Source organism: Pezoporus wallicus, unplaced genomic scaffold, assembly GCF_028554395.1.
Source record: "Pezoporus wallicus isolate ANWC-B61680 ecotype Strahan unplaced genomic scaffold, APGP_CSIRO_Pwel_v1 contig_4485, whole genome shotgun sequence".
Classification (NCBI taxonomy): Eukaryota; Metazoa; Chordata; class Aves; order Psittaciformes; family Psittacidae; genus Pezoporus; species Pezoporus wallicus.
The window spans coordinates 708,162-728,395 of NW_026641983.1; the positions used below are offsets into that span (position 1 = coordinate 708,162).

General features: G+C 39.6%; 1 protein-coding gene across 2 annotated transcripts in view; it reads right to left on the reverse strand.

Annotated features, from left to right (window-relative positions):
• Positions 1 to 20,234, reverse strand: part of XRCC4 (X-ray repair cross complementing 4) — a 183,831-nt gene that overhangs the window by 113,339 nt on the left and 50,258 nt on the right. The gene's annotated exons all lie outside the window — the stretch shown is intronic.

Below are 20,234 nucleotides of genomic sequence, written 5' to 3' on the forward strand. Positions count from 1 at the left end.
GGTCAACTGTGATTCAATAGGCACAGGGCGTAAGCACTGATATACTTTCTAACGTGCAGGAAAAGAGATGTCATGCAGCGAGTTTAACATGATACAGCAATAACCTGCTCTTATCAGTAGCATAAAGGTGCAATCACAGGTTTTATATAAAAGGCATTTTGGATGTAATGCAGAACGGCAGGAACTGAAAACCTAACAGCATTGATAACATGTTCTTGTCATCTACCCTATTCTGGTACCCACAGCAGCAACACAACAACATAAACATTACTGACAAAACAAATGAACATTAACTATCTTTTATTTAATGCAGAACTTCAAATGCCTCTCTATAATGCTTCTATGTGCCAGAAAGATGAAAACTAGTCCACAGATTTTCCCCTACAGGGATCAGCAAGTTCTTAATAATAAAAAGAGTCCTTCAATTAAATAAGTTGCCTCAATGATTCAACGAGATTAAAGGACAGGATCTATAATGAACAGCTGTATCTCTTTCTCAAATGGGGATGTTTTATAGGATATTCAAGAGGTCTGAACAATTTGTTCTACCACGTCTAGCAGAAACAAGAGAAAATGAATGTTTCTATTGTGTTAGAGGAAAAATAGCTCAGCCACACATACAAAACAGTATCAACTAAAGCATAATCGTGCAAAGTTAGATCAAGATAAAAAATCGTCAACATAACAGCTTGAGGCAAGTGAAGGAAGACATTAAGGCTGCTTCAAAAGGGTTGTATGTGTTATCTTAAGAGAAGCAAAGCAGAATCATAAAATCCCAGACTGGTTTGGGTTAGAAGGGACCTTAAAGCTCATCCAGTTCCAACCCTCTGCCACAGGCAGGGACACCTTCCACTAGACCAGGTTGCTCCAAGCCCCAACCAGCCTGAGCACTGCCAGGGATGGGGCAGCCACAGCTTCTCTGGGCAACCTCTACCAGGGCCTCACCACCGTCACAGGGAAGAACTTCTGGCCTGAGAGCTCATCTCAGTCTCCCCTCTGTCAGGTTAAAGCCATTCCTCCTTGTCCTGTCCCTGCAGCCCCTTGTCAAAAGCCCTCTCCAGGTTTCTTGTAGCCCCTTCAGGCAGTGGGAGCTGCTCTAAGGTCTCCCCTTTAAGGATCCTTCTCCAGGCTGAACCAGCCCAGCTCTCTCAGCCTGTCTCCAGAGCAGAGCTGCTCCAGCCCTCGCAGCATCTCCGTGGCCTCCTCTGGACTCGCTCCAACAGCTCCACATCCCCCTTGTTTTGTTGTCCCGGAGCTGGATGGCAGGGCCTGACTTTGGTGCTCTCTAGTGGGTAGATGATGTGGAATTTGAACTATCTTCAGGTACATTTCCACAGCAATAGAGCTTACAGAAGCCATCAGAGGCCCTTAGCAACATGATTTAGTGGTGGACTTGTCGTGCTGAGGTAAAGGCTGGACTTGATGATTTTAAAGGTCATTTCCAGCCTAGTTGATTCTGTGATTCTATGATGCCTCTTCATACCTAGAAGCACCACCATTTGTCTGGTTTGACAAAAAAATATCTGAGGTACCAGATCTAGAGAAAAGCAGAGTGAGTTTGCTGACACCATCCAGACTTTGACAAACTTACAGCAGAAGCATATCTTTCAGGAAGGAGGCATCAAACTGCCTTGGCTTTGATTGGAAATTCCTGCCAAAACATCAAGCTGCTGAGGGGTATATGGAAGATGAAGGTGTCCTCTCTCATATCTCGTATTATGAAAAGGATTGACATAACTGTTGTGGCACTTCCCTAAGAACAGAACTATTACTCATCTTCTCAACTTAAATACACATTAATAACACCTAAAAAAAAAATACATATTTATATATAGTAGTAAATGCTAGGGAAGAGTTTAGTCTGTATCGTGGTACCTCGCCTATTAACATCACAAATGCCACTGCATTCCATTTTCTCCTCAATTTAGTTAAATTTACTTGTGGCAGCATGGAATATAACCAAATTAAAGAAATTCATGAAAACAAAGTGTAGCATTTGTTAACACTTCATAAAAAGTGATGTTTACTAGCACTATACATAGGGTTTGCTGAAAAAGGCCTCATAAAAATTGCTCAGAATATTTTAAAGGCACTGTTTGAAACAAATAACAGCCCTTCAGCTCAAAGGGTTCAGCCCTTCTGCAGCAACATATATCATCATCAGCACCTTCAGCAATGTTAATTAATCAGAAAATGAGGCAAACTCAAAGGTTTAATCTTAAAATTAGCCATTGATCCTTCTTCCAAATTCACATGTACTGTCTCTAACATGTTGACTTTCTTTAGCTTACACACATCTGATGTCTGTAGATGAAAAGATTCATTTAATTTATTTTTGGAAATTAGATTACATTATCAGTAACCCACAGAGTGACATGTATTCCCTGGATATCACACTTGCTGTTTGACAGCATTAACAAAGATGGACATTTGTGTAAAGGAAACTGTTTTTCATCACTTGCAAGCCACCACCACACTATATGGATAAAGAATTCATGCCACACTTGAATAGTAGCCACAGAGATAGAGAAGCACAGTAGCACAGATAAACAGCAACACAATCTTCAACTTACACTGTGGAAGAAATAGCAAGAAGAGTACACCTTTTTGTCTTATGCTTTTAATATTATCGACTTATATAAGGTATGGGCAAATACGTTTAACCAGGACAAACAAGAATTGTCCAAATTACAGTTTACTCTGCATAAAAGAATAAAATATGAGCAATTCTAAACCACGTTAAAGTGAGTAACAATAGATTTCAGTTGAAAGCCTGGATCCACACACAATCAAAACCATGCCAACTACACAGCAGACATTTCAGAAGCAATTATTATGATAAACAAACGCCAGTTAAGCCTTTTATTTAAACACATTACATCAATCAATACTGCCAGCGCAACATGGAGTTTTGAAACTGCAAAAAATACATCCTCATCTGCACAGACCTCTGCTGTAAAAGGATTTCTGAAAATCCGTAAGAAAAAACATGTCTTCCTTTTTAATAAAAGCTGATGCACCGAAAGAGATGAAGCCATGCTTTGTGCATTCTACCTTTATTTATGAATTCTCGTTAACACACAGGGGGAGAGGTCACAATGCAGAGAGCAGAGCAAGAAACACATGCCAGCTTGATGAACTGCTGCCAGTATGTGAGCAAGCAGAGAGGAGCACTGGACAGATTTGCCATGCTGTCACAGGGACACAATGAATTTGGCTGGCTATCTTTTTAGGTGTTCATTTCCAAGTCTGACACAGTAACAGTAGCTAATTCAGTCTCTATACAAAGCAATTGACTGTTAATTCACTTCCTTACATTAAACTGCAATGTGTTCACTTCTGCATCTTATACACCGTGATCTGCAGACCACTTTCAGGAGGCCCACAAAAGTTAAGCAAAGCAAGCCCATGGCCAGGAGGCTTAAATTTATTAGGCAGATGTTTACATATAAACTAAAAAAAAAACCAAAACCAAATTAAAAAAAAAAGAAAAAACCCAACAACAACAAAAAATAAAACCCAACAAAACACCAAAAAATGAAAAGAAACTCTACAGCTTCTGCAAAATCAGTATTCTGTACTTTTTCCCCACCCCGTCACCTAATCTAATTTAGGACACTTGTAGGAGAGAATTATCTGGGCTACATTACAGCTATCTCAAGCACCTCAGTGCAGAAAAACATGGGACATTTAGATACAGCCCTAATTTAAGCCAAAAAACTAACGTGACACTGGATATGCAAAAACTGGTTCGCCTCTCACACAAGATGTTATGCAAAGTGTACCAAAAACCCTTCTTAGGCTGTTTCTTCAACACGAAGTTATTCATTACAACAAGCTTTTCCTCCGCCTGTTTAACAAACAGAAGTGTTAGAACTAACAATAGTAACATTGTTATCTGAGCAAATTACAACTGATTAGTATTCCCCCTCCTCAGTAGAGAGCCCAATGTGAGAGACTGATAAGCCATAAAGGCAGCCAAGGTCCATTTCACTTCCAAAGCATCATGGCAAAGCACGAGCCATTTGTAAAACAACATGAAGAAAAAGAAATCTCAGAACAGTTTTCCTTTGGAGTCCTGGTGGCATCCCAAATTGACGAGTAAAGCTGGTAAAGGAACACATGCACAAAAAGGCACAATTTTAGATCCCAGGATTCAGAATTTGGGCAGATGTAATTTACAGCACTAAGACAGAATTCTGATCACCTCCTGCTTGAACGAGTCCAGAGGAGGCCACAGAGATGCTGCAAGGGCTGAGAGAGCTGGGCTGGTTCAGCCTGGAGAAGAGAAGGATCCTTAAGGGGAGACCTTAGAGCAGCTGCCAGTGCCTGAAGGGGCTACGAGAAACCTGCAGAGGGGCTTTTGACAAGGGCCTGTAGGGACAGGACAAGGGCGAATGGCTTTAACCTGACAGAGGGGAGACTGAGATGAGCTCTTAGGCAGAAGTTCTTCCCTGTGAGGGTGGAGAGGCCCTGACATAGGTTGCCCAGAGAAGCTGTGGCTGCCCCATCCCTGGCAGTGTTCAGTGCCAGGGTGGACGGGGCTTGGAGCAACCTGGTCTAGTGGAAGGCGTCCCTGCCCATGGCAGGGACTAGAACTGGATAAGTTTTAAGATCCCTTACAACCCAAACCAGTCTGGGATTCTATGGTTCTACTACAACTGAATATTCTTTGGGGGCTGAGGGGGAGGGATGAATCATAAATAAGAATGCATTAGCTTTTCCACATAGTGCTTAACTTTTGCTTGCAAATAAATCAAGAAATTTATCCTTCATCACCAAACCCACAGCAGTGAAACTGGAAACAATTCCAGGAAGATTCAGTAGAAATTATTAAAAATCAGGATACCATGAGAAACACCTAACTGGTGTTTATTGAGATAAATAGATCTTGCTCATACTGCATGTGTGAATGCTCAACAAGTTAGTTTACATATAACACATCTATGATTTGGACTGTGTTTCCAAGGTAAGCCTCATTTTGTAGATTCCTGCTCTCTGGATCAATTTATATTTCTTCCAGCTGCTACAGCTCTCTAGCTTCATATCATCTGCAAATGTAATTAATGTGCTTTCTACTTCCTCCTTCAGATCATTCAAGAAAACATTATGTAAAAAAGGGAAGTACTAAACACTTAATTCATACAGAGAATGAGCCGATCTGCTAAAGGTCCCAGCAGACGAAAGACTGACTGTGACTGATACACTGCTCTCCTTCAACATCTGCTTTATTGTTTAATGGGATTTTTTTTAATTGTTAGTTTTTTAAAGACACATGAAGATGAACACAGAATCATTTAGAAAGCTGTGTCCCCTTAAGCAGAAATCACAGTCAGCACATGGCCATTAGACTGGTATTTTAAGCTTAGAAATATAACCAAGACATAGAAGCTTATGACAAAGCTGTCATTTTCCCATCACCTCTCATCCTGCACACTGTTTGTCTTCTACAGATGAAGAAAGAAATTATTTTAATCACAAGGCAGAAGATATTTTGGAAGTAAACCGAAAAGCTTCTCAAGTACTTTTCCTTCTAGTTTCTGATGTTTATAGGAAGCTGCTTCACACAGGGGGGAAAAAAAAGGCATTAAAGTATGAGCCAGCACATTTTTTTTCATGGAAAATTCTAAGACTACACGAAAATTACTCTATTCTATACAGATAGTGCATTTGAATTTTGCATAAAAAATATATTTGCTACATAATCTTTGCATTACTACATTACACTAGAAATGAGTTGTATCTAAGGCAGTAAGTATTAAAGGTTATGCACTGACAGGAGAAGCTATTTACACAGCAGTGCCTGCACACTCCCTCTTTCAAGGCAGAATCTGAAGCTAAATACTAACAGTGAACTACTTTCCAATAACAATTTTTCATTATGACATTATTGGTTTATAAGAAAAAAAAATGATGCTGGAAACTCATTATATTTGCATTGCTGGCCATGATTTCTCTTTGCATAACTTCAGCATTTTGACAATCCTTTCTAACAGTATTTGTAATCTAAAATATATTTAAGGGATTCCATAATCCCACAAGCTAGAAAAAACATATTTAGACATACAGATTTTGTCTTTTCTTATCCTGGCAGGCTATAGCAGCTATATACTGTGTGTCTCTCACCCAAACTCTCTCTATTTATATTACATACTTAAATCCTAACCTATAATATTTTGATTTTCCCTTCTCTATTTTGAAAATGATTTAACAATTTTTACAAAGAGTACACTTACAGACACTTAGGTCTGATTTTGAAATTAAACTATTCCTAGTGCATGAACTGATAAGAGTTTTAGTTGTACAGGCTAACCTACAGACTGTAACAGAATCATCTCTAGCTCTCCTCACTCATCTTCCACTTTTCCTCCACCTTTGGAACATGTCGCAGAAATCCTTGTGCTCTGCTTCTAATCACAGTATTTCAAAGTGTATTAGCAATCGGCAGGGTTAGCACAGGATAGAAACATCTGCATCCTTGCAGACAGATGCTCACTCCTGAAACGTATTGTCTAAGCAAATGTCCTTTCACCAGGGAAATATTAATGAAGAATTTGAGGTGGAGGGGAGGGGGAAATTCCACAGGAGCCCACCAGCATGGAGCAGCTGTGTTGTCCCTGTCTTTATAAAGACCTGTAGTTTCTAATAGCAGATGTGACCCCTGCGTTGAAACAGGAAGGCCCTGCAGACTCATGTAACAACAGATCCTTTTGTCATTGCCGTGTCCTGAGCATCTCTCAACCCCTTCCCTATGCTAGAGGAGAACTATGCTGGGAGAAGTATTTCTACAACAGAGCTTGGTCTTACTAGGACTTGGTCTTTCCATGCTGCCTATTAATGCCTGTTCAACTGGGTCTTTGGGAATTAGAAAGGATGGAAGAGCAATCAGGGTGTTTTTTATTAATAAAAAACCCCACAGTAAGAAACTATATGTTTTCAATACTCAAAAAAACATCTTATTAATCTCAAGAGCTAAACCAAAACAAATGCCTTGCTGACTTATTTTTCAACACTTGCACAAACTTACACCTAGAAAATCTTGCTAGAAGATGTTAATAGTTATGGGCTAAACTATCCTGAAGTCACCTACTGATGACCTTGCTTACGAGTGGTACTGAGAGAAAATTCTTTACCCTAGAGGAAGAGATTAGCTACAATATACAGGACAACACTGAATGCTACATTAACTAAAAAAAAAAAAAAGACATCCCTTACATGCTTGGATTACAATAGGCAGTGTAGGATACAGCAACTTACTCAGTTGAGAGTTGGAACTCTTGCAAGACAGACAGGCTATGATTTTCAGAATCAGCTACTGCTGATAGTTAAATATCAGCTACTTCTGCTGCTGCACAAACTCTAAACTCAGACAAAATACTTTGTTAAAAATAAGTATTCACTATGCAAACATCTATGAATCTAGAAGAGGAAAATCTTAATGAAAATTCATGCACAGGGTTAAAAGAATATGACCTACAAGTGAGCAATGCTGACACTTAAACAAAGAAGTACTGTTACAAGCTCGAATCTGGAAAGCATTAAACCATTTTTATTTCTTAAGTCAATCAATACGTGGTCTTGATTTTTTAAAGCTGTGCCACTATTATCTCCAGGGAAATTGTTCAACAGTAACCATGACATCCCTGGGTGTGGTAATAAAACGAGTACACTAGACTTGCACAATACAGTGATAACAATGTGAAAGCAGAAGTTGCTTTTGTAATAGCAAACTCTAGAAAGCTAAGAAAAATTAAAAAGTACCGTGTTAAGCCAAGAAATCTTGCTGGTTCCATCAATCAGTATGAAAATATGAGCACCAATTATAAAAATCAAGTTTAAGATAAAAAACCTGCCTTTCTCCATTCTTGCCTTTCCCCCCTGAAATATTATTTATGACAGAAACATTACCTCATCCTGAAAGAAAAAGTATCTTCCTTCTTGATGAAGGTGTTACTACTATTACAGAGCAAAACAGCTGACATTAGTGATTGCTATTTTTTCTCAGGTTTTTACTACATGCTGCAGAAGCTTTCCACATAAATTGCCATCATATTAGCTCCACATCAACTGATGGAATTCCATGTGGTTTCACTATTTTGTATGGCAGGGGTTCTCAAATACTTCGAAGAGTGCTTCTCTGCTCCTCACACCCTCAAACCCATACATTCATGGCACTGTGGCCCCCTTAACAATTGTAGTGCAAGAAGCCTACATCTGTACAGCAAACAAAGTGGAAATTTGGATCATCATCAGGTACTAGAATATATTCTTATTATCAATGTCTATACAATAGAGAGGTCACAGCGTGTCCATGGCCCATGCCAGCAACCACCTTGCCAAACACTCTGCAAGGCACATGGCAAGAGTTGGAACATCCCATGGACTGCTTCCAAGAGGCAGTTTGTATGCCACCACCCTCTCCTGGAGGCTGAGAAAATATAGTAGCATGGACGTAAGACTTTTTCCCATCTTTGGCCTCTGCTTCTGGGAATATTCTAAGAAATTTTAATTTACTGGTGCAGAGGCAACAACAGTAGACCCTAGAATACTGCTCTATCAGGTTTGCAGCAGAAGCTGCTTTATGCTAATAGATTAGGAAGGACCAAGGCACACTGCCCAAGGAGGCCCTAAGTTCCCCCTTTGGTGGAATATCTTGATCCTGGGGAAGGAGGTAGAAATAAATCTGAAAAAGACTCTGTCATTTACAGTTTGTTCCATCTAATCCATCCCTCATCAAGCTGTACACTGCAGTGTGGGCCAGACTGGAAGCAGATTTCTATCCTGAAAGCTTTTCGTGGAGTCATTTATTGTGAGGGACCTCCAATTCAACCTCCTGCCCAAAGCAGGGCCAGCTCAGAAGTCAGACCAGGTTGCTCTGATCCAGTTGGGTCTTAGAAACCTCTAGGCATTGAAGATCCAGGGACTTACCTTCAGAGCTGCTCCCCAGCCCGTCCCCTTCCAGGTGCTCTCCTGACCCTTTGTTTTTTCCTCATTACTTTCACACCGTTCCGGCAGCCTGGCCTCTCTATGTGGCAACCCTGGCCTTGAAAGCATTCACTGGTCACTTCAGTTTGGCGTCAACTGGAAACAAAATGGATGTGCACTCCATCACCTCCTCCAAGTTACTGTTAAATATATGTGAAACAGGACGGGTTCCAGGAGAGACCACTGTTACTCTTCACTTGTTAGCAGCCTCCAGGACCATACGACCCATTAACCACTGTCCTCTAAGTCACAGAGTCATAGAATCAACTGGGTTAGAAAAGACCATCAAGATCATCAAGTCCAAAGCCACTACTAAACTATGTCATTAAGGGTCTCATCTCTACATCTTCTAAATACCTCTGTCCTGGGTTCAGCAGTAGCAGTCATTTTTCTCCTTCTTGGTAGCTGGTGCAGTGCTGTGTTTTGACTTTAGGCCTGGGAAGAGAGCTGATAGCAATGATGTTTTGGTCTGGCCAAGGACTTTGTGAGCCTCATGCTCTGCTAGGGAGGAGGGGAAGCCGGGAGGAAGCAGAGACAGGACACCTGACCCAAACTGACCAAAGAGGTATTCCATACCACAGCACATCATGCCCAGGAGGTAACTGAGAGTTACCCAGAAGGCATAGGAGACTGGGGGCTTGGAGAAGGTATCGGTTGGTGCTTGGTCGGGCTGGGGGAGGGAGTTATTGGTTGGTTGGTGGTGAGGTGTTGTATTCTCTTCCCTTGTTATTTCCTTTATCACTGTTATTAGTGGTGGTAGCAGTAGTGATCTGTGTTATACCTTAGTTACTAAACCGTTCTCAACCCGTGGGAGTTGCATTCTTTCCGATTCTCCTCTCCGTTCCTCCAGGAGTAGGGGGAGGGCAAGAAGGGGGGAGAGTGAGTGAACGAGCTGTCTGACTGGGTTTAAACCACGACAGCCTCCAAGGATGGTGATTCCACCACTGCCCTGTCCAGCCTGTTTCAATGCCTGACCACTCTTTCGGGGAATAAATTGTTCCTAATATCCAGTCTAAACCTCCCGTGGCACACCTTGAGGCATTTCCTATCACTTGTTACCTGGGAGAAGATACCACCCAAACAGTTTTCTATCTGTCTTGTTCTCTACCCATCCAACCTAGATGTAATGTTGTAGGAAACAGTGATGAAAGCCTTGCCACAGTCCAGACAAACAACATCTTCACTCTTCCTTCAGGCACGTATCCAGCTGCTTTATCACAAGAGGCATGGTAGAGGCAGACACAGGCTGCGTGGTCTGGCATTATTTACATTTGGTAAATCCATGCCAGCATCTCCCAGCTACCACCTCCTCTTTGATGTGCCAAGAAACATGCCCTGAGAGGAGTTGCTCCATAACCTTCCCAAAAATCAAAGTCAGCATGACTTTGTAATTTTTCTGAGCACCAATGCAGTATTTTCTGAAGACTGGTGGAAGGTTTGACATTCTCCAGCTGTTTGGGATCTCTCTCCCAGTCTGTAAGATTTTGAATTCTATAGGGAGTATTTTCACAAAAGGCAGCTCTCTAGGCACCCTCAGATGCAGCACATCTGGCCCAATGGATGGGTTGTTGTGGAGGAGAAAACAGTAAAATGAAAAGCCAGCTCTGTTTGGCAGTCTGAATATCTTGTTCTTACTTGGATTTCCCTGGAAATTGGCAGCACTGCATTTTGACTGCCCATATTTGAGATCATTCCAGAAAGAAGCTCTCAACATAAAATCCCACTGCTTTGTTCAGGGGAAAGAGGAGGAGGACTTCTTTGAAGACTTTGATATTGTAACAAAATCTGAACATCGTTTTCCTGAGACTTCATTACGGCCAACTCTTTGCAATCACAGGAAACAATGTCACATAAACTCTTTCATAAAGGAATTTAAGCTCTTAAAAGAGCTTCTTAATCTCACTATTCTAGCTGGAAAGCTGTTTGGGACATTTTTTCTAATTTGTCTCCTAAGCATACACACACACACACCCATAACTTGCATCCATTTGCTTTTGGACAGACACTGTTCCTTAGCTTACAGCACTCTTCTCCCTCTTTAGTGTTCAGTCTCAATAATTAATACATAATTATTTTTCTTTGCATTTATTCTGCTGAACTGAAGCAAAATGTTGTACGGCTACACATATATTAGGTTCTATATTGCTCATAGCATACAAGCTTCCTCCAAATTTCAATTCCAGTTACTTGTCTGTGCACAAGTATAATGTCCACATTATACCTGTAATGTGTAATTTTGAATATATACCGTGTATATACGTGTAATTTTGAATATATACCATGATTAAATAGACCATGCAAATACAGAAAATAGACATAGAATTTATGTGACATTTGTAGATCAATATTCAGTCTATTTGCACATTAAATTTGTTTATTTCATCTTGTCTGAATTACCCTGCAAGAATCAAGGGGATAAAGGGATTACCTATGTTTCAGGAAGCCAAGTTGGTCAGATAGTTTTGGAATAAAAAACATTAAGTGACAACAGTAAGCACATCATATGTGTCTTAAATACCCCCTTTTTAGACAGGTAAGAGTAGTTGTATGGGTGCTGGGAAAAAACCTAATGAGCAAGAAACTGCATGAATGGCATTATATCCCTTTATTTAAAGCCTCTGGAAAACTTCCTTGATTAATCTTTACATTCCTCAGAAACAACACATTCACGTACCTCTACAATCAGCTACTTAGGTGAAGCTTAATCCCACCCATACTGAAACGGTATTTTAGCTACTGAATTTTGACAGCTGTGACATGGCCTGGTCAAGATCTATCCAGGCTATGATTCACTGCGTTAAAGTGCTCTGTAATAATTTTCCAGAGCTTACTCTAAAGACTGTTGCTCATAAGAGTACTTCCCCCTAGAACCTGAAACCCATATATCTTGAGAACCAAGTGATATCTTTGTAAAAAAATTAGATACTTTTCAAATAAGGCATGGACTGATTAACGCTACAGAACATATGCACTAAAGCAATGTTTGTCTCTCTAGGTGCTAAGCTACAGAAAGCTGCTACTAATTTCCCCTTCAATTTTAATGACCACTATGCAACTGAATCACTTAAAATTAGAAATAAACTGAATACTAAAATGCACTACAGTGGTAATTCTCAGCACCTGTAACATTAGATATTTCTTCCAATTCTTTCCCAATAGTGATCAGAAACAACATTCCACTTCACTGGAAGAATCTAGGCAATGGGAGTAAAAAGACCAAAGGCAAAGGTCAAAAAAAATCAGGGGCACTAGTTACTAGTTACAATAATAAATATGGAACGGGTAACTACACACAAGCAGTGATAACAGAGGCAAAACTATGTAAAGACAAAGAATCTGAGCACTTTAATTTGGGATTAAATCACTACTTCATCCTATAAAAACTGGCAGGTTTGCATTCTATGCACATATCTACGTGCTTTATCTTCTTTATGTGTCTTCTCTTTTATCATCCCCTTCTATACTTCAGTCAATACTGTCCATTCAGCTCTCTGCTAGCAGTTTGACTCTGAAGTGAATTCACAAAGAAAACTGAGGCAGAATATCCCTAAAAGATCTTTTCCTTTTTTTTTTTTTTTTTTCTCATCTTTTCCCTCATTAATTCAATGGCTCCAGGAATAATCAGATACTTTCCTGCATCACTGAGTAGCAAGCAGGTCTGTGAGCAATGGAACTAACTACTGAAGGCTGCTTTCCTATGGTTATGACTCTTGTGCTGGATCCCTTAATGTCTAAGAAGGTGAGAAATCCAGTCAAAGCGTTTCCCTTATTTAATGCATTCATAACTTCTCACTCCCATGAGGATTTGCTTGTGTCTAATAACACAGTTGATCTCATTCCACATTTTTTTCCAAAGCAGACATATGAATAGGGTCTCTCTTCTCCACCCAGCCACCTATTTCCATGGAGCTAGCAGAAGCCTGATATCTTTGAGACCTTTACTGCTGTCAAATCTATTTGAAATTGTCCAGGAGTTTCAAAAGTTATTGGGGAAACAGGGATGAGGTAAGAGACTGGCAGTCAGCAAAGCACACAGTGTGATCACATAAGCTTTGTTTCCTTACAAAGCAGGGTAAAACACTTGCACATTTTATTAATTTAAAACTGCCCTAAATTAATTAGAAAATGAGTTTTTACTTGGAGATCTAAAATTGTTTTCTTCTTTGGTTTTCATGTAACTTATGGTGTGGCAGTAATACAGTAGATTCTAGATACAACATCTGGATTCAGGTCTTGGAGCTTAAATACACAAACAGTTCACAACTTTGTTAATGTGGATTTCAGAGGGAAAGCCTAATACGATAGCTTAAATTAGAATGTATTTCCTACAGGCTAAAACAGAACATGGGCTATTACCATAAATCAACTGACACACAAACTTATCACATAGCAACTCACTTTTGGGTAGAGACACGAGTCTCCCAAACATATGGAAGGATGCCTGCCAAGGATTTTTAATTTAATCTGCTGGCATTTAATCTGCATTTATGTTCAAGTTTTCAACTGAACTATTCCAGAATAAAGCTCATTCAAAGGAAATCTTTGAAGGAGGGCTGTGGGGATCTTTTTCTGAATGGTTGATCACAAAGTATACATAAAATGAACAGTAACACTGAAAAAAAACCCCACACAACCCTTTTGATTAACTCCGGAAAATTTTCTACAAATGTTATGAGCGGTAGATCCAGATAAATGTGCTTCTAGAAACATCTCCAAAATAAAAGCAAGACTTGAAGGAGTGCTTCTGATATTACTGTCAGTGAAAGTTTCAAGGTAACAAAATATGAATGATTAATACTTCCAAGATTAAAAAAACACCAGCACATTATGTTAGCTGCTGCATAATGATAGCATTTTAAAACTACCTGTCAACTGATCATATTCCTACATGTGAAACCCAGACTGCAGCTTTCTTTAAAAACTTTAATAAAACATAACTGCAATGTCTGGAGTAATAACTGTCAGATATGAAGACAACTTGCCTTGGGAGCTACTTCCCTTCAAACAGTGACCTTTAGGTTTGGGAAGTAATGGAAACTATAAAGTGCTTCTTGAATACACCCTTGGAACTAACATGCCAACATTTTGCAGTAATTTAAGTCTGACTCCCCCTGAATATGCTGTACTCTGACGTTAACAGCTCAATGACTGAACATGATTTTTTTGCTTGGAAAGTAAATGTATAACCACATGAATAAGCATGAGATAATGCCTGGACCGAGGCAAAATATAAAAGTGTTCCTAACTAAGTACTACAAACAAATTTCCAGTGTGACTAATAACACAAGATTCATTTAGAACAACTGTTGGCTGTTTTCAGGATGCTTTTTTACCCTTTGTTTACAACATCCTTTTAGGACAGCTGACAGCTACTTGCTAAAGCTTTCAGATCCAAACATCTGACTACTTAATAAAAACTTCATTGAATTATTTTATCCAATTCAAGAAAACAAGAGATTGAAGATTTTCCTTCACAGTATGAAACTTACCTATCTGAGCTACACGGTGAACATCTGTGTACACTGTGCTCCACCCACAAACATGGAAATATTCAATGCATCATAAGCTATATGTAGCAAATATGACAAATCTCCAGTAAAGCCAAAATTCCACAGTGTGAAGTATATAGGAGGACATAAACACTTCTATAAACTATCAACATATAAACATAGTATTTCTTTACAGTCTAAACGAAACACATAAAAAAGCCAAACTCATATTTTCATGTTGAAAGAAAGAAGCACCAGCTCCAATTCAGGAATGCAATGCACGTGAAATAAACTTTACTGAGTTACACCTATCTACACTTGGGTCTCTTTACTGACTGTTCAGCTTCATCACCAGCAAGAAACTTCCCCCATCCCCTTAAACTACTCTACAAATATGCATGGAGTGATACCCTATACACAGAAGCCAAGTCCTTCCAATAAACACCTCTTCTGGCTTCATGAAGGAATCTGCCTTGTAACTGCCTTCATAACATCTTTATTTTACAGAAGAAAAAATAAAACAATCAAAACAGTATTTTATGTAAGAAAGGAAAAATAATCAAAGGAGAATCTTAAAAAAAAAAAAATCAAGGAGTATTCACCTGTAATTTCTTGTAAAACAGTTAGAGATGCAGAAATTTAACAACCAAAGTTGTTCTAGACTATGAGGTCTTAAAATGCTCTAGTAATAGTAGGATGTACATTTTTCGATTTAACAGAGATTCTCACTTTGATAGGGGTAAGAAGGTGCGTGGATTTTTGCTCTTATTTTGTCACAAGACTGCTCCCTCCAACAACAGCACAGTATGAACACAGTGCCAGGTTGCACTACCCTAACAAGGACCCACCAAGCAAACCCAACTCACACATGAAATTATAAGGCAAAGAAGGCCGTTCAAGCTTGAACCATTTACAGTTTCAGCAGCAGCAGCACATCTTTAACCCCAAACAGATGGGCCACCTATCATCCTTTGAGCCATCTTCCTTGAAGTGTCTACAGGAGCCATTGAGTGACTCCATTCAGAACTACAACTCCCAGCACAAAATTTGCAGCCTTTTACCCAATCTCCTTTGGATATATGCATCTAAATAGACAGTACAATGAAACAGCAGCCAAAGATGACTTGGGAATTTAAGGAACTAAGACACCATTATTAAAAGTCATTCTCTGTAACTGCCCTAGGCCAGCAGCTGCCCAACATCTAACACTTACACATAGGAGTGACTTGAGAAAATACTGTGTTTTGTGTTGTTCAGGCTATGCAGCACCTCACAACAGAGTTTTGGCCTTCAAGGAGGACCTATGGAAACTGAGGTGCTGGAGCAGGTCCAGAGAAGGGCAATAAAGCTGGTGAAGGGCCTGGAGCACAAGTGTGATGGGAACGGCTGAGGGAACTGGGGTGTTTAGTCTGGAGAAGAGAAGGCCTTATCACTCTCTACAACTGCCTGAAAGGAGGATGGAACCAGGAGATGGCTGGTCTCTTCTCCCAGGGAACAAGTGACAGGATAAGAGGAAATGGTCTCAAGGCTACACCAGGGGAGGTTTAGACTGGAGATTAGGAAAAAGGGCTGTCAAGCATTGGCACAGGCTGCCCAAGAAGTGGTGGGGTCACCATCCCTGGAGGTATTTAAAGGACATGCAGATGTGGCACTGACATGATTTAGTGGTGGACTTGGCAGTGCTGGGTTAACGGTTGGACTTGATGATTTTAAGTCTTTTCCAACTTGTGATTCTGTGATTCTATAGCATCACTATACTTCATTCCTGAATGACAGTACTCAACTCTTCTTACTACATATATGTCCCTTTTCTCCTGGGCTTCTTAAAGGAACAAATGCACAGAAAAAAAAAGACAGTTTAATCCTCGGAGGTTTCCCTACAATCAGAACAAAAGGGAATTTACTCCAGTCTTGTTTGTCTTGTTTATACGTTGTTGTTGGTTTTTTTTTTAATCCTCTGGGCATGAAACTTAGATTCCACTTCTCTGGCATGTCCTAGACTCATTATGATAAAGAGGATTTAAGACTAAGTACTGCTGCTAAAAATTCTATGCTACACATTCTACCATGTAAGAATAATTCAAATAAAACATTTTTATCCCTTTGGTAAAAGTAATTTCAGAGCTCTGACTGATCACAGGTCATTTCTGACTGATCAAATGAATCATTGTCATTGACTTACATTGAATCACTGTCATTGATTCAAGGTCATTAACTGAATTGCTATGGCAGATCTATTCATTTCTACTACAAACTGAACTCTAGTAAATAATTCTTCCACATGGATTATTATAATGACAAAAACGATCAAAAGTCTTTCACTCAAGAAATTCATATTAAATTCTAATAAAAATCAAATTTAATGCTTTTTCTGAAAATTCAAGTCTAACAAGTCTGTTTTATATAACGTACATACGTATAAAGACAAAACAGACCAAAAATCCCTCATCTCCAAACAACCTCATGCTCAAAATAGATGCAATCGTAATACACGTCTTTTCATAAATAAAGTTTTCACTGAAATCAAAAATTGGATCGGATTCAATTAGAAAATATTTTCCCTAAAATCTTGTAAATTCTCATCTGCAAAGAAATATGGTTAACAGATAAAAACGCTTGATTAAAATGGTTGCTAGCAACACAAACAAAACATTTACCTTTTTTCCACATAATGCTCCTTTCAAAAGTTGTTGTTTTAAAGTATTTAGTGAATTAATGTCTTCTGAAGCAAAGACAATCCTGAAAGAAGGAAGGCATTTCCTTCTCAGAATTTATAGAGCACACTGACTACTTCAAGGGAAGGTGTTTTACAACATGTTAATATACAGACTGTTGAAGCTGTATATTAATTCAGCATTCTAATTCAGTAGGATCTGTTCAAGCTGATGGCATGCTTTTATCTCCAGTGGCAGGATTTGTCGTAGTTGGTTAGACCATGAGCTCAGATGAAGCACCACAAAGCCCCATTGCCAGGATCCACAGGTCACAGTTACATCATAGTATTCACATAGCACAACAGAGGTAAAAATTTTCAGGGACCCAGGCGAAAGAGTGAATTCCCCTTTATATTACAGTGTAACAAGAAAGCTTGAGCTCTATGCCTTCAGAAGTCCCTCCATTTGTCAGACATTTCAGAGGCCAACAGCAATATGGTCTACTTACCACAGAAATGGCTGCATGTGGGAAAGGACCAAAGAACAAAATTCCATCTTTACCAAAATTTCAGTATAGGAAAACCACATTGTTATATTTCTGCATTTTATTTTATTTTACATTTCATTTATTTTTACATGTCAGCAAACCAATGCAAAAGGGAGAATCCACTGACTTTCTGAAATCCACGAGTAGCAATGGTAGAAGAATTAAAGCTTTCTTATGAGTCAGAAAATGGTGGTTTGGGGGGTTGTTGGGGTTTGCTTTGGTTTCGACTTTTTTTTTTTTGTGGTGGTGGTTTTGTTGTTGCTTTGTTTGAGGGTTCGGGGTTTGGTTTGTTTGTTTGCTTGTTTTTTGTTAAAGACACATATTTCCTTATTCCAGAATAGTAAAATACTAAAAGTAAATACTTTTACTAAATCGTAAAATACTAATACCTCAAAGAAACTGTAATTGACCTAGTGCTGTTTAACAGAAAAAAACAGCAAAAAAAACCCCACATACAGTGAAGTGGGGAACAAGGCAAAACTCAATAAATATATATACCTCAGGTAGCAACACACTGGAAAAGAATATACACAACAGTGAATGAAAGCAATACCAAAGATGGAGATCCAATTTTTCTCTTAAAAGTTCAAAATGTCTTTTCGTGTTACATGTTAACCACCAGTTATCAGCATTAAAAATCAGTATGCTAATATATGGGTAAAACAAGACCTATAGAGACAAGATGCATGTGAAGAACCACAGGTCTACTGAGAACTCAACCATTTTTCAAGGTAAGGTTCTGGTTCTGGTGACTTGGTGGTCTGTGTCCTGCTGAGGAAGCTGTGATGGAATGACCAACTCAAAGACCACCCTACACAGACAAGTGCTCAACCTAGAGGCCTGCACAAAGAGAGAGTAGGAAAAAGCTTATTTTGGCAATTTTTATTTAATTTTGTATTAGTATTTCACTGTCAAAGGACATTGCTCAGTCAGACAGTGGAATGTCCTGAGTTAAACAGGATCTGTTACGTTCACTAAGTTCTTTTTTGACCAGGATAAAGCGAGTACTTACACGGTCTGAACTCTCCTTGGGCAAGTAGTTCTCTCCATATTGCCAAATATAATTTCACCAAGGTTCTCAGCAGTCTGGTTCACTGTGTGGTCAGCTAGAGATCTGTAAAACCTTAATGGCCCCAGATAAAATCTAATTCTACACCTACTTGAGGAAACACCATAAAAAAGATCCACCAGTATCTCTGAAACTACCAAACTGGTTAATAAAGTTGCTTCCCAATAGAATTACTGTCGTGGTTTAAACCCTAGCCAGACAGCTTGTTCACTCAATCCCAGTGAGTGGTGCCGGGCTGAGAGCCCGGAGGAACGGGGAGGAGGATCGAAAGAGTGCAACTCCCATGGGTTGAGACAAGAACAGTCCAGCAACCAATGTACAACACAAATCACCACCGCTACTACCAACGACAACAATGATAAGAGAAAATAACAAGGGAAGAGAATACGATATCACCGGCCAAGAAACGAGTCCCACCTGGAAGCCCGTGTCCTTCTGGGTAACTCCCAGTTACCCCCCACCCCGGCCATGACATGCTGTGGTATGGAATACCTCTTTGGCTAGCCTGGGTCAGGCGCCCTGTCTCTGCTTCCTCACAGCTTCCCCTCCTCCCTGGCAGAGCATAAGCCTCACAAAGTCCTTGGTCAGGGTAAACATCACCTAGCAACAACTGAGAACATCGGTATCACCAGCACTGTTCCCAGGCTGGAAGTCAAAACACAGCACTGCACCAGCTACCACAAAGGAGAAACATGACTGCTACTGCTGAACCCAGGACAATTACATAATGGCTTTCTTTGGCATATACAAATAAAACGCATGGAACGGCTCCTCTGAGCAAATTCCATCTTGTTCTCACAAACCACATGGGTATAAATGAACAAACTTTTTAAAAGAAGCCATATCACATTCTGGGACAGCTAGTTTAAGCACAAGATTATGACTATTTATTTTGAGTTGTAAGCTTAAGGAAGTAGCGCTTTCAAGCTCTACATAGCTGAACTGGAATGACTAGTAGCATGAAATAGCCCAGACTGTGAAGGAAATAGTGTAAAGTGAATACATCATCTCACACAAACACAAAAGGGAGACAGACCACAGCAGCAGACAGAATATCAATTCACTGCCAAACCCCAAAGTATAAGAACTTAAAAAGGAGGGGGGAGGATGTCAATATCCTGCCGCTGACTTGCAAAGGGAGGAATATTATTTCATGCTTTGCAAGACTAGTGTCCTGTAGTCAGTAGCCAGTACCACTCAGACCAACCTCAGAGCTAGCTAGTTTTTTTGGCAGACCAAGATTTAAATTATCATTAAAATAAATGAAATTCAAGTAAGAATACTGAGCAGTGCTAAGTAATTTCTTTCTCCTTACTTTAAGCTAGCTAATTACAGCAAATATTTCTTGGTAAGAACATCAAGGAGCAAAAGAAAATACATAACAGCTATCCAAATTTCTGTTGTAACAGTAATTAGAAGTCAGAGCACACTGAGACTTGCAAATACAGCATGTTTACTGTTTTTATAATTTTTACCTACTGAAGTGTAAT